General features: G+C 34.5%; 1 pseudogene; it reads left to right on the top strand.

Annotated features, from left to right (window-relative positions):
* The first annotated feature begins 3420 nt into the window (after nucleotides 1–3420).
* LOC102885543 lies at nucleotides 3421–5464 on the top strand (annotated as a pseudogene).
* Nucleotides 5465–20644: the final 15180 nt, after the last annotated feature.

The following is a 20644-nucleotide window of genomic DNA, read 5'->3' as shown; positions in this document are numbered from 1 at the left end:
TTTTTGAATCAAAGTGTAGACATACAAATTTTAATAGAGAATCTATAGCTCTTTACATTTCTTGCTGCATTATATATGAGTAACCTTTTCATGACATCAGCACTGGTTATGAATTTTGCAGTATTTTATAATTTTTTCTTATCTGACCATTATCTTATATTCACTCTTCAAGTCTTTGTCCATTGTTCTATTTTGTATCTTTTTCTTGTCACTAGTAAGGGTTTTATTGTACTATCAAAATTAACCCTTAGCATCAAGAGAAAATTAATATTTTTGCCCACATCTACAATTAGCTAATACTTTGTCATGTAAAATTTTATTTTTTTCTCTATTCAGTATATAAATATAGATTTTTTTTTTTTTAATAACTGCTGGAGTATGGAGTCTTAGAGAGATCTCTGGTACTCCCTGCATGTGTAGGGATTTAGGTTGTTTGCAAGAAAATTTCATTTTATTATATTACTTTGTACGTTTAAGTTTTCCATCTATTTTGAATTCTTTTATATGCTAGGGCATGGAATTAATTTATCATTTCTTCATGAAACGAGTTGTGGCAGTTTATCCTTCCACATTTTTCATATATATGTTTTTTTCTATCAAAGATCTAATTCTGAATTCTGTATTTGCCTGATATATTTATCTGTTTTTATACTAACACCATATTGAATGGTAGATATATAATATGTTCTGATATCTGGTAAGCAAGTTTCCTTCTCAATTTCTTCATAATTTTATTATCTTTGATAAGATACTTGTTATTCACTGGGAACTTTAATTATCTTATGTATTTTCAAATGAGTCGTGAATTGTTCATTGGAACTTCATTAAACATATATAAGTATGGGAATATGATACTTTTAAGATATTAGATTTTCCCATTCAAGAACATACTTTTTTTGTTTATTCAAATTCATTTTGTCCTTCAGCCAACATAGTTTTTCTATGTACATATTGTTATTTTCTTGCGAAATATATTTCTAAATATATTTCTATAACTGCTAGTATTTTAGTTTCTTTGGTTCTTTTTTGGTCTTCTTTTCACTTTTAGGCATTTATTGCTAGAGACTACAAAAGCTATTAACTTTGGGTATTTAGCTTGTATTTGTTCATATTATGAAATTCTCTTAATAATTTCTAGAGATTTTTTGATTAAGTAGGCGATAATATTACGAAGAAAAGGAAAGAAAACTATCCCTTCTTTTCAAACATTTGTCATTTATTTTATATTTTGCTATACTGCATTTCTTAAAGTCTCAAAGGCAATGATATTTAGTAATATCACAGTAGGAATTATAGTATATTTCTTAATTTTAATTAAAATTGTTTTAGCGATCACCATTTTAGATATTTGCCTTCAATTTTTGATAGTCTTTATTATATTTAAGTACTTCTTTTTTATTTCTTTTTATTACATTTTTATTAGCAATAGTGTAAGATTTAATAAATGTATTTTAGTGTTTCTTGATATGTTGTTTTTCTCTATTAATTTATTGATGCAATTGATTAGATTTCTTGATATTGAACCATATTTGCATTCTTTATAATGAACCTTGTTTTGCTCAGTGTATTAGTTTTGTAATACACTGTAAGATTCCACTTAAACATTACTTAGAATCACTTAGAATTTTTATAACTTTGTTAATAAATGAGATTGATCAATAGTATCGTGTTTGTTTTTCCTTTCCAGTTTTGTTTTTAATGCCAGTTTTGTAAGTCATATGTGAAGTTTTCTACCTGCAATAATATAAATAATTTTGGGATCATTTGTTCTTTAAAGATTAGGTAGAATTCAACTCTAAAACCATCTACTTTAGTCTTCTCTAATGTTACCTTTAACCATCTTCCTAATTTTTACAGTGATAATTAGTTTACTCAAATTTTCTGCTTGTTCTAACTTCAGTTTTGATATTTAGACAATATGTCGATGGGCAACTATGCACTTTCCCCAAGTTTTCATTTTTTTAAATGAGATGTATATAATTTTTGATAATGGTTTTTTATCTCCTTTCTCATTTCTCTTCTATATTTGCTCTCTATTTTTTCATTATAAAAACTGAAAATATGTTATCTATTTTATTAGATAAATAATCTAATAAAAATCTATTTTTTCTTTTCTTTCTATAAATACAGACATTTTAAATCATGTTCCTGATACACTACTTTCTTTGCATTCCATATTTTCTTTAACAAAGTATTCTATTCATTGGTTTCTAAAGAATGAATAATTTTGTATTATCGTTTGATCTAAGATGTTTTTAATTTCATAGGAGTTAGTATAGTTAACTTTTATTACTTATTTTCAAAATTTCTATTATATTAGATAGAGAAAGTATGTTCAAACTACTTTAAAAAGTTTATTAGTTTTAATTACAGGCAAGTATGTTTTTCTTTTCTATTATTAATTGTAATTTTTATCTTTAATTATGACAATATACTAATTTCAGAGATATCAAAATGTAAAAAGAATGTGTATTAGAACCTATTTTTTCATCTGCTCTTTGTGGATTATTTAGTTTTCCTTTGAGAAGCATAGTGGCATGAGGGATCTTCCTGATCTCTCTCTTTGAAATTAAATTGTTTTTCTTTACTCTTGCTTTTGCCAGTTTGATCATGTTTACTCTTCATTTTCTTTTTACCCTTGAAAGCCTAAAGAGGTTAATCTCTTTTAGAATATTTTTAATAGCTGCAACACAGTATAGTTCTCTAGTTATCTTTAAATTCTTTCCTATATACTTCATAACATAGAATATTTTCTCGTTTGTTCCTCTCATTCATCTCTCATCTTCTATCATTTCAGTGAGAAATTTGAAAAGCTTTTTTCCTGTTTTCCTTTTTTTCTCTCATTTCAATTCCTATGTTTTGCTGGGATAATTCTGAACATAGTAGTATTGACCTTGATGTATGTCTCCTTCAATTCGAAAGTTTTTTCTTAAACTCATATTATACATTGTCAGAAAATATGTATTCAAATATATGAAGTACATGTACCTTCATTTCTCACCGTTTTTTCCTCTTCTCAGGATTTGCCCCCATCTCAAGATCCTTGCTTTGTAGCCTCATTCACTGTTTGGCTGAAGTAAACTATTGGTCCTTAAATGGGCACTTGGCAGTATACTCTCGAAGTTCCTGAATATTCTCTGAAAATATATTTTTTAAGCCGGTCAAGTGATAATATCTTGGTCGAGTACAGGATTCTGAAGTGATGCTCCTTTTTATCTCACTGGTCCATTGATGATATCCCACTGCCTTCTAAACATTCCAAATGCGGTTTGCTATTTGGGTGTTGGAGGGGGGGAGGATTTGCTTTTTCTAGCAGAACCCCATCTAAAAATATTTACATATTCATATAAATTAAAAAATGAATATGTAGCCACCACCCCCACCTCCTTTCAGAACATCCAGCGTCAGAACGTTCCGAAGATGACGTCGGAGCGTTCTGGAATCCAGTGTCTCTCGGCTACGGCTGCCAAAGGAACGAGGGAAAAGCAACAAGGAGGAAGAGCAACGGCTGCATGGATCGCAAAACGCCCAGTCCGGAGGCGTTTCTGGGCAGACCTTGGTCCTCCTGGATCGACGCCGCCCAATTACGAGGCTCCGACAATGTAGATTTAGAAGAGGATGGAAAAGAGCGTGGAAAAAGCAGGGAGGTTATGAGGCTTAGTAAAGAAGATATGCACCTATTTGGCCATTATCCAGCCCATGATGACTTCTATCTCGTAGTGTGCAGTGCCTGTAATCAGGTCGTCAAGCCACAGGTTTTCCAGTCGCACTGCGAGAGAAGACACGGTTCAATGTGCGGGCTTCCTACGTCTAGGGCGTCTCCGCCCATCGCTTCCAGGGTATCTCTAGTACAGGACAAAACAAAAGCCTGTCTCGGTGGCCAGAACTCTGCCAGCAGCACCTCAAAGCCTTTCGAAACACCTAAAGACAGTCTACTTAACTCCGGCAGCAAACAACACGTAGTGTTTTCTGCGAAAAGATCAAGGGAAAAACCACGTGTTCTGGCTCCTGCAGTCAGTTTAGAGGAAATTCCTAACCTAGTGAAGGCACATGGTGCCAAAGTCAAAATGACCTCTACAATCACCGCTGCGGTCACCTCCCGCTCCACTTCGACGTCCGCCGCTGTCTCCACTCCACCCTTAATTAAGCCGGCCTTGATGTCCCAGTCAGTGCCACCTCCCCCCGAGAAGATCTCAAATGGCAAGGAAATGTTGTCCACCACAATAGACAAGAAACACAAAAGTGGCCCCACCAACGACAAGCCTTACAGGAGACTTTCAGAGATAGAATTTGACGCAAATAACCACTGTGGAGTATCGGATCCTGAGACAAAGAAACCTTGCACAAGGTTCCCAACCTGCAAGACACATTCACTAGGTCATCGGAGGGCAGTCACGGGCCAGAAAAAGCAATTCGACCTGCTTCTCGTGCAACGCAAAGCCAATTCCCGGGGGAAAGAAGTTAAAGAGTGTCTCCTGACTTCGGCTAGGGAAGTTCTTCCAAAGCAGTCGGGCCCAGCGCTGGAATCTCTGCCAGGGTCCTCAGGGAGCTCTGGGCCAGAACCCAAAGTCGCATCCCCTGCAAACTTCAGGCCACCTAACTCAGCGCCCCCTAGACCGTCATCCGCAAATAGCATAAAGAGCAGCACATCTTCAAATCACAGTGGCTACACTCCGGAACCCTCTCTGCTCCCAGTTAGAGGTGACCTCGCCAGCCGACTGAATGATGAAGGGGAGATGGACTGAGCCGCCAAATCCGCGAACTTAAGACTCTTAGTCCTTCCCCCAGCACCCCAAACCTCCTGCGCTTTGCTCATTCGGGAGTCTCCTCATGGAACGAGGGTACTACGTGTCTAATAGAAGATAAGATCTTTTTTGATCTGCATTAAACTCCATAGTAGAAAAAACACTCGAATTCACAGATATGGAAGAAGATCCCTCCTGCAGCAGATAGCCCCATGCTCCAAGTCCTTGCCAGCAGCCCATGTCACCACCCCTGTTCTGTCATCCGTTTTACAGCTTTTCAGCAACCCCAGCGCTGTGTATCCTCCTTCAGCTTGACACACACCTCTTCTTTCATAATGACATTAGCCATGTTCTCAAACACAGCTTTTGTGACATTGCCAGATCCAAGCGATGTCACACATCGCAGCTTTCCCTCCAGTGCCTGCAACTCTCGGCCTCACGGACTCAATCGTCAAAGCCTCTTCCACCGTGTCCCTGATACCAGCCATCATCCCTTCCCCATTCCACAAGGCATCCACGACTAAAACCAGCAACGCAAAGTCGAAGACCTGTCAGCCTGTAGCAACGAGTCTCCAAGTAACAAAAAAAGGAAGCCGCGGTCCTTGACTTCCTTCTTTCCCTCTTCATTCTTCTTGCAGACACGTTTCTTGCCTCCATTACCAGGCCCCACAGAAAGAACTGCTTCTGGAAGCCAGTTCAGCTTGAACTCCATTTCCTGAGCCCTGACTCTGGCTCTGGGCTTTCTTCCTCTTTTTTTTAATGACTAATTTTTAGCTTTGGAGAAAAAGAAAAAAGAAAAAGAATGTGAATTTGAGATTTACAGAAAACAAAACAAAAAAATAAAATAATAAAAATGAATATTTACATGTATTTGTGAAATATGTACATTAAATATTTACATAGATAGAATTAAATACACATAAATATTTTTTACATAGATAAGAGTCCTGATAGAACAAATTATCCCCCCCATAATAGCAAATTGCCTTTGGAATGTTTGTTTTGTAACCAGGAAAGCTAGATATAGATATAGATATAGATATATAGATAAAGATATATTGGTATATAGATATACTGACATATATACACCAAAATTCACCATTAATTCATCAGAAACCAAACTTTATTTCAATTTATATACTAAAATTTTTAACTCAAAAGTTAGAGTTTTCAATTTTAAGACATCTTTTTAGTGCTTTTTAGACCTCTAGTGCTCTTCCTTTATTTGTAACTCTGTTCTTGCTCTATAGCTCTTACAGAAGTTCAATTTCATTAAGTGTTACTCATAATTCTTCAACCTAGTCCCCCTCTCAACCAAGCTATTTTGGATCCTAACAAAAGAAAACTAAGAGAATTTGTCACTAACTGACCTGCACTACAAGAAATGCTAAAAGTAGTTCTTCAGGATGATGAGAAATTATACCAGTTACACAGAAAAGGATGAAAAGCATCAGAAGTGGTAAATATCAAATACAAAAGCAAAAGGCTATTTTCCCCCGCTTTTCATCTCTTATAATATCTTTATATCATATAAATGTTTAAAGCTAAAATTACAATATCACCCTTATTGTTTACAAGATATGCAGATGTGATACATACAACTATAACACAAGAGATGAGCAAAACACAGATGTATATAACTGCCAGTTTTATATATTTTACATAACTGGTATATTAGAAACTGTAAATAAACTTTGAAAAGTTAATGTTATCCACTGTTATCACTGGAGCAACCACTAAAAAGGGGGCAGGCTGTGAAGACTAATAGCTTCTCTGCTGAGGTCAAAGGGGCTCAGTCAGTTTGGAGGGGTGACCAATGATCAACACCAACGACGATGTCAGTGGTAGTGATGATCTTGGAAATGGATAGATGAAGAAGGCCACCATCTCTATTAGCCAGAGTTGGTGGTCATGGTTGTGGCAAGCGTATTCCTAGCTGAAATTGTGCAGATAAGCATCAGAGACTGGAGAATAACCCAGGAACACACTCACAAGTGCCCTTGAAGCTGCATGTATGTATACACGCACCTAGGAAATATGAAAGAGTCCAGAAAAAAGTAAAAGCCAGAGAACACTTGAAAATGGCCTCAACTTTGAATTTTTCTCCTTCCCATACACAGATCTACGGGCGGAGAATGGAAGCCTTACTATTGGTTGGGCATAATTTCTGTATTAAAATTGGATGTTCCCCAACCTATGCATAAACAAAGGCAACCTGTAGGAAAGTAGACTTGAAAACAAAAACAAGAACAAAAAATACATTAAAAAATACTAAACAGAGACATTAGTGTTCACGTACTACAGTAGCAACAGATTCACAGATTTAGGCTAGGAAAGTTATTAAACAAAAGAAAACAAAAACAGCAACAGCAACTGTCAGAGGGAGAAATGAGAATCCAGAGAAGTTAAAATATATTATCCAAATGTCAAATTTTTAACCAAAAATTACAAAGCAAGAAACAGAAAAACGTAATTCATTCTGTGATGGGGAGGAAGCAGTCAACAGAGTGATTCTGATTGTCACTGGATGCTGGTTATAACAGACAAAGACTTCAAAGCAGCTATCATAGATAAGTTCAAAGAAGTAAAGAAATGTTACATTTGAAAAGCTAGGGGCAAGCATGACAACAGTAAATTAATAGATATAAATGCACAAAAAGACATTGAAATTACAAAAAGTTATTTAAAAATTGAAGAAAACTTAACTCTGAAACCTATGAGTTAGCATACCAACAAACATGAAATGGGAGTCAAAACAAAAGGCTACATTTTGTATGATTCTATTTATATAAAATTTTAGAAAAAGAAAATATGGATCAATATTAAATGAGCAAATCAAATAAATGAAGAGAAGACTAATGCTTTTCTCTGTTTTATACAAACAACTTAGCAGGGATCAGACAGTAAATTTAATAAGACTTTAGTGAAGTATAGAGGGACAATAGAAGGAAAAATACAATGAAGAAAATAACAATGAGTAAGCCCGTTCCTCAGATTTATTCTGGACCAGCTCTTTGTTTTACTTATGGTCTGCCCACACTGGTAGCGTCTCAGTGCCTTAGAGTCTAAGCAAAGTAACCCTTATCCTACAAGGAAGAGAAGTTTTTGTTTGTTTGTTTGTTGTTTGTTGTGTGTATGTGTGTAAGGCTAGATCTTCTTACCTTTTCTGCCATCTAATTGCAATCTTCCCTGGGTAAACCATTGCCCTATCCACAAGAATGTGGTCTAGCTCCATGTTCAATAAGACAAATTCACAATGATTTGATGCCTCTTCATTTCCAAAAGTCTTGGTTTTTCACTATCAGATAACACTATCTGTAAGACATCAACATCCCAGCACATACTATGCTACACATGCTTAATCCATTTTCTTTTTAATTCATCATTATAAATGGTTCAATTATTTCATCATCATCAAGAGTTTCATTTTCAACCAAAGTTGCCATGTTGTATAAGGGTTAAATGAAACATTAGGGACAATATTTGTGAAGATTTCATTATCATGCCTGGCACAGAAATGTGTGGAGTAAATGTTATATCCCTCCCATTTTTTCCCCTGATATAATGATAAGATTTATCAATAGGTCATGAATCGTTTTAATCAGTGAAATAACTAGATCAAATTTATGTTTTAAAAGTTTCTCAAGTAGAAGTATGGACAGAAAGACTAATGCCTAGGAGACCATCCATTTAAGACAAAAGAGGAAGAATGATAGAGGAGGATGAAGCTGTAGACATGGAGGCCAAAATGTAAGCTACGCATATATTGTAATTTTTTAAATGATTATTTAGATAATGAAGAAGTAGTGAAGGTCTTTAAGAGAGGGGGTAAATGATCAAAACTGTATTTTAGGGCATGTATCTAGATTAATATAATGAAGATACCAAAGGATTGGAACTAAAACAGGGAGATGATAGAATTTAATTGCCCAGGTGATAAATGCTTAAAGCCTGCCTTAAGATGATGGAATTAATAGTGATAATAACGGTCTTTGGAATGGTTATCATTGAATGCTTGCTCTGTGCCACAATGCTGGCACGACTCCAAAAATTCATCTAATCTTCAGAACAATACTGCATAATCTTGATACTGTTATTACCCTCATTTTGCCAAAGTTAGTAATGGAGTAGCCAGGCTGGATTCAAATCCAGGCTACTTCTGAACCCTGTGCTGCAGTAGTGTTCTATACTAGTGACATATAAAGAGAGAATGACTGCCTGGGTGCCAGTGGTCAAAGACCAGTGACATATGACCCAGAGATTTCTAGACTGCGGAGACAGTTGGAAATAAGCCCTCAGGACTTTGATTCTTATAATTATAATTCATTCTCTTTCTCTTAGCTTGCACTTATACTTCTGATAGTGTGGACTCTCTAAATTTTCTCCCTACTGTAACAGTACTTACTGCAAAAAATATGTCATATTTCTTTTTAAGATAATCTGATTTAGTTAAATCTGGCTGAGTCCCTGCACTTGTTGGGGTTTATGAGAGCTTCAGTGTCAGCCATGACCAGAACTGCCCTTTCTCCACTGCACCATACAAGACCCAGAAAAATGAAGAAGGAACATGTTTCTCAGTCCACAGTAGACCCCTTCGGCCAGTCTTTGCCACTGCCATCCTTAGTTCATTATCCATAAGACACTATTTTGATGCTCATATCCAACACTGAAATTGGGGACAACAAAGGCACCCAGAGCAGATGTATGTAAGTAGAACATTCTTACATGTGTCAATGCCTCTGTGTGTGTTACCTGCCCTTGAGTCAACTCTGACTCCTGGCAACCCTATAAATGAGGGATGTCCACTGTGTCCTGTCTTCAACAGCAATACTCAGCTCTGTAGAGTCATGCTCATGGCTTCTTTTTGTTTTTTTCCAGTTTTATTGAAATATAATAGACAGTTGCTCATATTTACGCTGTATAATTCAATGAGTTTTTTCAATTATAGTTGGCATACCATAATATATTAGTTTCAGTTGTACAGTATAGTGATTAGAGATCTATATAACTCACAAAGTGATCACCCCACTAAATCTAGTAGTCTTCTTTCTCCTTACATATTTATTACAACATTATTAACAATTTTCCTTATGCTATACTTTATATCTCCATGTCTATTTTGTAATTATCCATTTGTACTTCTTAATCCCTTTGCCCTTTTTTGCTAGCCCCCCAACCTCCTCCAATCTAGTAGCCCTCAAAATATTCTCTGTATCTATGAGTTTATTTCCGTTTTTGTTTGTGCTTTTAGTCTCTGTGTGTCTTTTAATCTGAAATGAGTCTCTTATAGGCAGCATATGTAGGGGTCTTGTTTTCTTATCCATTCAGCCACTCTATCTTTTGGTTGGAGCACTTAATTCTTTTCCATTTGAGGTACTTATTGATAAAAATGTAGTTATTACTATTCTTTATTCATGTTTTTGATACATGTTTTTTCTTCTTAAAGAAGTCCCTCAAGCATTTCCTATAATACTGGCTTGGTGTTGATGAATTCCTTTAGCTTATTTTTGTCTGGGAAGCTCTTTATCTGTCCTTCAACTCTAAGTGATAGCTTTGCTGGATAAAGTATTCTTGGTTGTAGGTCCTGGGTTTTCATCACATTGAATATTTTGTGTCAAGCCCTTCTGTCCTGCATAGTGTTTTTTTGTTTTTTTGTTTGTTTGTTTGTTTGTTTTTTTGCTATTCTTATGGATGCTCCCTTGTAACTAACTGCTTTTCTCTTGCTGCTTTTAAGATTCTCTCTTTGTACTTAACCTTTGGCATTTTAATTATAATGTGTCTTGGTGTGGGCCTCTTTGGGTTTATCTTTTTCTTAGGACTCTCTGAGCTTCCTGGGGTTGTATGTCTATTTCTTTTACTAGGTTAGGAAAGTTTTCCATCATTATTTCCTCAAATAGCTCTTCGATTTCTTGTTTTCCTTCAGGCACCCCTATGACATGGATATTTTTACATTTCATTGTGTCCTACAGATTCCTTAAATTGTTATTGTAGTCTTGACTTCTTTTTTCTTGCTGTTCTGATTGAGTGAATGCCTATGGCTTCTTTAATGGAGTCAGTCCATCTCATATTTTGTCTCCTCTCTTCCTGCTGGCTTCCGTTTTCCTCAGCATTATTGTCTTTTCCAAAGAACCCTGCCTTCTCACGGTGTGCCCAAAGTAGGACAGCTCCAGGCAGTCACTTAGTAGCTATCTCAGCTTTAAGTTTGACTGTCATAGTACCTCGGTGTTTGTGTTCAAATACTTATTTTCCTTAATAATGGCCATAAAACACAAGTAGTGAGGTTGGCAATTTAGAAATGCCAAAGAGGAGCCATAAGTGTTTCTTGTAAGCAATAAGGTAAAAAATATTACTAAAAAGACATAATAAACATGAATTTATTTGAACCTGACAAGTGTTGACAGAATTAAAAGGAGAAATTGCAAAATTTTACAGTTACATTCACAGATTTTTGCATTAACGTCTTGGAAACTTAGGAAGCAAAAAAATCAAAGAGACTATAGTATTTGAATTAATAACATAGTGAAGCAGAATTCAATTGTATTTCTCTATATATCTTACATTTAGAAAGTAAAACAAACTGTACGATTTATAGTAGCATTAAAACCACAAACCTAACAAATGATGAGAACTCTATTAAAAAACATAAAACTGCATTAAGAAACATTTTGAAAGACACTTAAAGGGAGAGATATGCCATATTCATGGATATAAGACTGAAATATTATAAAGATAGCAAATCTTCCCCAAATTTATTTGTATGTTTGATGCCATCATTTCTGTTTTTCTCTTGTAGAAGTGGACAAAGTCATATTTAAATAAACATGGAAAAATAATAACCAAAACATTTTTGAAGAAAAATAAAATTAAATTAGGAGGGTGTAATCTCAAAAATATCCTGATACATTATAAAACTAATCATTTAGAGATTGTGGAATTGAAGTAGTAGAAAATTGGACATGAGAACATAATAGAGAACTAAGAAACAGACTCCCACACATGTGAAACTTTCATATATGACAGAGAGACAAGGTAAGTAAATGGAGAATATGGATATTTCAATAAACAATGCTGAGCAATTGAGTACCATTTGGAATAAAATAAAATTGGTTCCATGTCTCACATCATTCGACCAAAAAAAAAAAAAAATTCCAGATGGATTAAGGTTTAATTATGGAAAGAAAAAATATAAAGCTTCTAGAAGATATTATACAAGTATATATTTAAGATCTTAAGGTAATAAATAATTTCCTGTACATGATAAAAATAACAATAAAGGAAAACATTAATAAATCTGCATATGACAAATTGTCTTTTAATCAAAAGAGAGCAAAAGAACAGTGTGAAAACAAGGTACAGAATAGAAGACTTTTACAGAAAGGATTAGAATCAATATTTAAAACTTCAAATTTCCTGAGAAAAAAAACCTTCAAATTAAAAAAAAAAATGACAATGCAAATTTTAAAAAAGAAAAGACCTTTATGAAAGTGGATTTCAAATGGCCAGTAGTGATATAAAAAATGACTCAATATTATTGTTCATATAATTGCAAATTAAAATCGGAATGAAATATTGTACGTTTATCAAGCCAAAATTCAAATGGCTGGAAATGCTAACTGTTGGTAAGGATATGGAGCAATCAAGCTCTCCTACACTGTTATGGCAATATACACTGGTATGGCATTTTAGAACACTGTGTGTCACCTAATGAAACTGAAAAACTTACAAATATATAACCCACAAAATTTACTTCTAAATGTAAGTCCTAGGGAGACTTACATGTATGCTCTAGAACACATATATCTGAAAGTCCATAGTTTTGTACATTACTGAAAAAATTATTACAGTGACATTAATAATAAACAATAACAAATTATGATATAGCTAAACATCATAATTTTAGACAAAGAAACAAGAAATCAATATACTATATTATTAATATAAAATTTAAAAGCAGACAAATCTGAATTCTGTTGTTTATAGGTACATGATTATGTAGTAAGACTATAAAGAAAAGCTAGGAAATAATTATCACAAAGTTAAGATAGTGGTAACCTCTAGGTATGGAGTGAAGTCATTTTAAATATAGATGGAATTAGTTTAAAGATGAGACATGAGGGAAATTTCTAGAGTGTGAGCAGTGTAGTATTTCTTTACCTTTATGTTCATTTTATTTTACCCATTTATCACACATAACCTTTAAATTCTAAGCAATACAAAATCACAAGAGGCTTTACCAGGTTCTAAAGTATATTTCAAAAAAATAAAATAAAATTTCAAGAATGGTCAAAATTATTCTGACAAGAAAAAGTACATTTTGGTACTAAGTATCGCTTTGGTAAAGATCCACTTTTGTTACCTTTAAAATAAAGTCAGAGATACTTAAAGTCCTTAACAGCTCACAGAATATAAGAATACTTTCACTTTCTTTCATCAAAAACTTCTAAAGCAGGAAAACATAAAACTTCTTTTAGCATCCCATTTCAACCGTTATTGACTTTCGGTTTTGGAAGTTATTTTTGAGATCTAAACTTAATCTCTTGCCCTTAATCTTGTTTTTTATTTTGTCACCAATCTTTGGGCTATAAGGTAAATTCTTGAAGAGACTCTTATTAAGTTTTAATCTTTTTTTTCCACCCAATTGGAAAAATAAAAATAGTGTTTCCATAAAGTTTCCCTTACTTTCATACCTCTGTTTTCCAAAATTTTATTTCTTGTGGTTATGTTTCTTCCAAACCTTATTGGGTCAGAAGGGCTGCAAGAGTGTGGGGGGTGGGTAGAAGGCAGGGGGTATATGATAGTTACAGGGGGGAAATTTGTTTTCAGAAGTGTGTTTTCACTTTTACTGGTTCTACCGTTTAAATAGCATTATAGCAAAGATGTTACAATGAACAATAATCTTGTTTTACAAGTTTGCTAAGCTCAAGCTAATAACATATTAATATAACACGAAGTATGACTAGCATTCTACGATTTCCAGTACATTTTTACATACATTATTTCACTTTATTGTCTCAATGACTCTTTGAATTATGACTCCTACTTTGTTCCTGTTGATGAGGAAACTCAGAATGTTGATGTGCTTTGCCCAAGGACTGTAGGGCAGAGAAGAGCAAGCACTGGAAGCCAAGTCATCTGAGAGTTTGGCCAATGTTCTTTCTTTATCACATATTCAAGTTTTAATTTCTATATTAAAATTTCAGCATCACAAATAATTTGGACACTCTCCTAGAATTTATGTAATACATTAAAATTTTAGGTGATCAGATTGATTTCTCCTGTGAAAGAGTATATTTCCTGCTATCACCATTTTTGATGGATAGAATAGTAGTACCCTAAAGATATTTACATCCTAGTTCCCTAAACTGTGAATATGTTACATCACATGGCAAGAGGGAATTAAGGTTGCAGATGGAATAATAGTTGCTGAACAGCTGACCTTAGGATGAGAAAATTAGGCTGGATTATCCAGCAAGCCCAAAGTAATCACAATGGTCTCTTAAACGGGGAAGAGGGTGGAAGAGTCAGTGTCAGAGTGATGTGATATGAGAAAGACTAAACCAGCCGTTGCTTACTTTGAAAATGGAAGGGGCCATGAGGCAAGGAAAGTATGAGGCCTTGATAGGCTGGAACAGACAAGAAAATGAATTGTTCCTGAGGGAATTGTTCCTGACACCAAATACATGTTAACATTTTCAACACTAACTGGGTGTCCAACATTTCGATTCAATTCTGACACCGACTCTCAGTGTTATCACAGACCCTACCAGTTAGTCCCACAAGACTGCTCCTACCTCAGAAGCCAGCTGCAAGTGGGGTGTCCGGGCGACCCACATTTCTGTCTGACTGACTAGAAACTCAGAGGTTCTTATGACTCCTCCTCAAGTTCCATTATTTGCTAGAATGACTCTCAAAATGCAAGAAAACACTTATCATTACTGGTTTATTTTAAAAAATACAACTCAAGAACAACCAAACAAAAGAGGCATAAGGCGAGATACAGGATAGGGAGGCATGTGGAATTGCCACACTCCATCCAGGAAAAGTACTCTCCCAGAACCTCTATGTGTTCACCAACCCTGAAAGTCTCAAAACTCTATTGTTTAGGGGGGTTTAGTATGATTGGTTAAATCATTGGCCATTGCCAATGGAACTTTGAGTGGGGCTGAAAGTCCCAACCCTCTAATCATGGCTTGGTCTTTCCCATGGCCAGCTTCCCTCCTGAAACTATTAAGGAGCCTTTCAGCCAAGAGTCAGCTCATCGAGCACGCCAAAGACACTTTTGTCTTTCAGGAGGTTCCAAGGGTTTTAGGAGATCTGCAGAATCCAGGGACAAAGACTAGTTTTTTTTTTTTTTTATTATACGGCAATCCCCTAGAATCTCCAAAGAACAGCCCTGCCAACACATCTTTATTTTAGCCCAGTGAAACCCATTTTGGACTTCTGACCTCCAGACCAATTTGTAATGTTCTAAACCACTAAATTTGTGGTAATTTGTTAGAGGAACAATAGGAGACAAATATACAAACTTATAAACATTTGCAACAGGTTATCATGTTCATGTAGTGAAGTAGAATTTCAGATACTAAAAACATGAGAACAGCTTTGATTTTTGTTAGTTTGTTTTCTAGCTACTGTATTTATGAAAGACAGATTATTTTTCACAAAAACTTTTCCTCTTGTGTAGCTGTTTATATCAATGCAATCCAAAATGACAGGATACTGACATCTGAAGGAAAATACACTATTTTCAGATCAAATATCAGCTGTCAACTTGGATAGAGTGCATTGTTTCTGATATTTTACAGCTCAGTTCACCAAAATTTTACATGTTTACAATTTAGTTCTGGTGTGAAAATTTTGTTGAAATATTTTGCATATGAAGTGCACAATAAGAACCATTATGGACACAGCAGCCTGAATATATTATATTTGGTCTGGATGTGAATAGATATATGTAAATAAAGAATAAAACAAGAGATTAAAAAAATACTCATTGAAGCAAATGAAATTGGTAAATAATTTACATCAGTAAGTATTTTCAAACACAAAATGAGTAAATATTTTCTATTGTTTATTGACAGTTTAGAATTCAATGTAATCTCTTTAGCTGGGGCTGACTTTATATAGTAGCCAGAAAGTAGGAAACTAAATGTTAGTTAATTAAACCCTGTTTAATTTCTGTTGATTGTATAAAACTATGACTTAACCATGGGAATCTGCAAATTATAGATATATGGAAAAAGAATCCTCTCAATGTTGTTATATATGTAGAGACTAATTAGCATTATTATTAAAATTCATTTTCAGCATGAAAATACAGGAAAATACAAAGCATTCGGATTATTGTTTTGATGAAAGGAACATAGACGAGCGAGTATTTTCTTGGTGCTCTAAGTAAATGGAGACACAGAGAATTTACGTCTATACAGCACAACAATAGTTTGGGATTAAAGAAATCACATTAAAAAAACAGCTAGAATTCTTAATCTGATCTAAAGAACCATGGTTTTTAAGAGTGAATAAAATAATTAGGCTTAAATTATTTCACTGCTAAAGCAAATATGACACTGAACCATGTCTTCTTTTCTTGTTAGGCATAATTTATTATTTTTAATGTTATTCTTATTTATATTGATATAAAAGAATACTTTTTAAATTATCAAAAATATAGAATTAACCAATATATATATTTTTTAACACTTTGGGATTTACATGATTTTACTTATATTGCCTTACTTAATCTTCACAGTTATTATTTAGGATTAGAGAAATAGTTTTTCTTTTTAATTTTTTTAATCTAAGAAATAAATGCTTGACCTCCAGTTTACTCTTTGCAATTTCAAATTCAGGTGCTTAGCTTAGTGCCAGGTATATTGAGAGTACTCAATAAACAGTACCTACCTTTACTTTATAATTTTTGTATTTTTTCATAACAAATCAAAGTAATACCACCAATTATCTAATTAACAGATTCAAATTATGTTGAAACATAATTCCAAGCTAGGCAGTATTAGTCAAAAACAATTCTGCATTTCCTTTGATAAAGGCTTAGCAGGTCTCAGGTTGGCATTTTGTGCCCTACCCACACGTCCCCCATGTCAGGGTGAAGGTGAACTGAGATTCAGCCCAGGTTGGCTTAGCAGGCAATGTTAGCCAGAGAGAACAGCAGCTCTTTTGTAATTCAATATCCCCAAAGGGGTGCATTTTACAATTTACAAAAGGCATCATATGTACTCTGGCTTAAGACAATAAAAAAACATTGCTTATTAATTTATCTTATGAATCTGAAATCGTAGTTACTAGATTTATCTGTTGATTATACTAGAAACATATACTAGTAGCTTTATATTGATATAACTAAAATTATATAATAACTATACAGTTTTATATCTCTATAAATAAAATCATTTTCTTTCAGACTTGAAGATATTTTGTAATGTTTTCTTAATTTTTCCACTATGATTTGTTCAAAAATTTCTTTATAAATAATTTGGCACAAAGATCACATTTTTCCATAACAGTGTTTTAAGAAAATGGGGCTACATGGTACCAAAATGAAATGGTGTTTAAACCATCGAATGATACCTCCTTTTCTCTGAGTGTCATAAAGATGCAAACAAGCTCATAAGCTGACATTTGGAAGGTCAGATTTACAGAGGCTCATATAACCATATTAGCTTCATGGATGGAAAGTTGGAGTTCATTAATACAAAAGAAGCTTAAGTAACAAACACTCTCTTCTCCCTTTAATAACATTCCATTAATCTCCCATTCTAATGTCATCATTTAGTTTCAAGCCATCAATGTTGTTGCTGTATCCCTTAGCTACCCTAATTGCTTGGCTGCTTGATTGAATTAACTTTAACATAATTCTTAAATGGGCCACACACTATTCTAATTGTTTTATAAGCACTAAGTCACTTAATCCCCTTAAAGATGTGGTATATGCCATTATGATTCCCATTTAATTGATGAATAAACTGAGGCACAGAAAGTAACTTTTTCAAGGTTACTGCAGTTAGTAAAGTATCAGAATTGAATTCAAAGTGGTTAGTTTAGCTCCCAAGTTTTCACTATTAACCACTACTTGTGCTACTTCCTGTCTTCCCATCTCATCTCTTTCAATTCACTTCTTATATCAGGTCAACCTCTATCAGGGATATTTTGATCAAGCATTTATTAAATGTACTTTTATTACATGCCCTGCTTTCTGCCTATACCTGTCATTGTATACCTTCTTAGTCTTCCAGAAACTAACAGCTGCTCCTAGGAGAGGAGATTGACAGCATGCATGTTTTGTTTTTGATATGCTTGAGTCCTATTATTACTCTATTTCCTTTAGATTTTTGGCTCATGGCATACACATTAAAGGATGGTAAGTGAAATGAAAAATGGTTAGGCAAGTATTTCATAACCCCAAAGATGTAAAGATATTTATAAACTATGTTGCAGTAATCAGCTAAGGCCTGAGGCACCCTCATATAGATTTTGTCCACCACAGAATAGAGCATGTTCTGCAAATATACGACTGCTCCCAGGTGCCCACATCTACAAAGACTGCAGGCCTGTGTCACAGACATGGGACAAGAAGAGCAAGGACGAAATCTGGACATGCATCATCTTCCAACGTGTCCACTGCTGAAATGCAGCTCAATCGATGTCAGTCTCCGCAAGCAGGTCAACCAGACCTTCTCCTTGGTAAAGGGCTGGAGACACCAGACGTGTCCTCTTTATTTCATGTGTGCTAAAAGCAGCAAAGGTCTTCTCCTTCTGGGCATGGGAATATGGGTTCTCCCCAGCAGTGCAGTGAGGTGCACCATCCCGAAGGACCACTGATTGTAAAACCACCTGGTACTGATGAGGGAAATCAGAGATGCCTCAAAGAGCAAATTTTAAGCTAAGATGATGTAAATTTAATAAATAAGCATAAATGTTTACCAGGAAGCCCAGAAAAGGAAAACATACTTTCAGCATAAGGAATAACAGGAACAAAACTATACAAGTAAAGAAGAATATGGAAGGTCCAATAAAATGCCATGGTTGGAAAGGGTTACATCTGCAGGATGATATCCAGGAGATGAGACCAAGTGTGAGGTAATGGTCAAAGTGTGAATGAATTTGAAAAGTGGGTTAGAAATCTGGACATAATCCCACAAGTGGTTTTTAGAACATGTACCATAAACTTCTGGAGTTCTGCAAAGGTTTTGGGGGTCCCTCAAATATTTTATTCAAATACCATTTAAATTGCATTTCTAAATAGTTTTTAAAATCTGACCAAAAGTTACATACACAAAAGTAACACATTCAAAAATATAACACCTAAGGATTAGCAATATAATAACTACAAGCAAGTTAACTCATGATGAAGTATAGATTTGACTTTTTCTGTGTAATTATTGTAACTTCTGATTTAAAAAAGCACAGATTAGGAAGTTTGAATGCTGTAATGATCATCTTAAAACCATTCTGTCCTGAGAAAGTCTACTCAATATCAAGAAATGGTAAGATGTGTTAAAGCTACTTTTAGAACTTATAGTAAGATGTGCCTTTATTTTGTACAAATTTTATATTTATAAATGTTATACTTTGTTATGTTTTATGAGGTAAAATAATTACCCTTAAAACTAGATATTCGTTTGTGCCTAAAACTAGGAAATATAAAATAATTAAATAGTTGAAGAGCTATCTTATAAGTTAGACTAATTTCAAGAAAAATGACAAAACAAACTTTGCTTTCACCCGATTCAACCAGTTTTGGCCACGGTGACAATACAAAATAAAATCAATTCTGCTCTTACACAAAGTCACTCACAGAGAAAAACACTATGACTTTATTTATTTGTTCTTAGAATTTATCTTTTACTGTAACAAAATATCCCCAGCACTACAATGTTTTACACAGTAAATTTTGCAAAAGAGTTTCTGAGGTTCTTGCAAGGTAATAATATCATTCTGTAATACAACATAGTATACATGAAAATAAATCTTTAACTTCTGTCTGCGAAAGTGAATAACTTAATATTGTTTAGAAAATATGACTTAAGTTTAAATTTGATGATATTCAAATACCTTAGTACATCACATGTGTTGAAAAAGCCACACTGACAGGAAGAAGCTTATTAAACTTTCTGTTTCTGAAGTTGCAAGAATGTCACATGAGTCAGCTACTAGAAAATGCAATCTGCTAATTCATCACAAAAAAAATCCATGGTTGTTTTACATGATCTTTTCATATGGGCTCATTAATTTTTCGGATGCTTGACATATGTAGAACTGTAGGAAAAAAAACAGAATATGGACAGTATTTGGAATTCCTCAGATCTACCCTGTTGAAGATTAATGATATTTTCATAGATTAAATACCTTGATTCCCAAAGAACAAAATGACTTATACTGATATTTTAGTATAAAGAAAATATGTCTTACAAATATAGTTGCAATTGAATAATATAAAACAGCTGTTAATGTCCAAAATTTTTATAAATAACCAAACTAGCTAGAACTCATGAAATACCAAGTGTCTCAGTCAGCTCAGGCTGCTATAACAAAATACCTTAGACTGGGGGCAGGGGGCTTAAACAAAAGAAATTTACTTCCCACAGTTCTGGAGGCTGGAAAATCCATGATCAAAGTGCCAGCCGATTCACTTCCTGGATTGCAGATGGCCACTTCCTGGCTGGGTGTTCACAGATCCTTTCTTCAGCGTGTGCTTGTGGAGGGAGGGAGAGAGAGATCTCTCTTCCTCTTCTCATAGGATAGTAATCCCATTATGAGGGTCCCACCCTCATAACCTAATCTAAACCTGATTGCCTCCCCAAAGCCCCACCATCAAAACTGTCACACTGGGGATTTTGGGCTTCAACATATAAATTGGGGGGGGGGGAGCAGGGAGAATATAA

This window comes from Pteropus alecto, unplaced genomic scaffold, assembly GCF_000325575.1.
Source record: "Pteropus alecto unplaced genomic scaffold, ASM32557v1 scaffold87, whole genome shotgun sequence".
Lineage (NCBI taxonomy): Eukaryota > Metazoa > Chordata > Mammalia > Chiroptera > Pteropodidae > Pteropus > Pteropus alecto.
The sequence above is the reverse complement of the archived record's forward strand: the minus strand, read 5'-3'. Positions and strand labels throughout refer to the sequence as shown.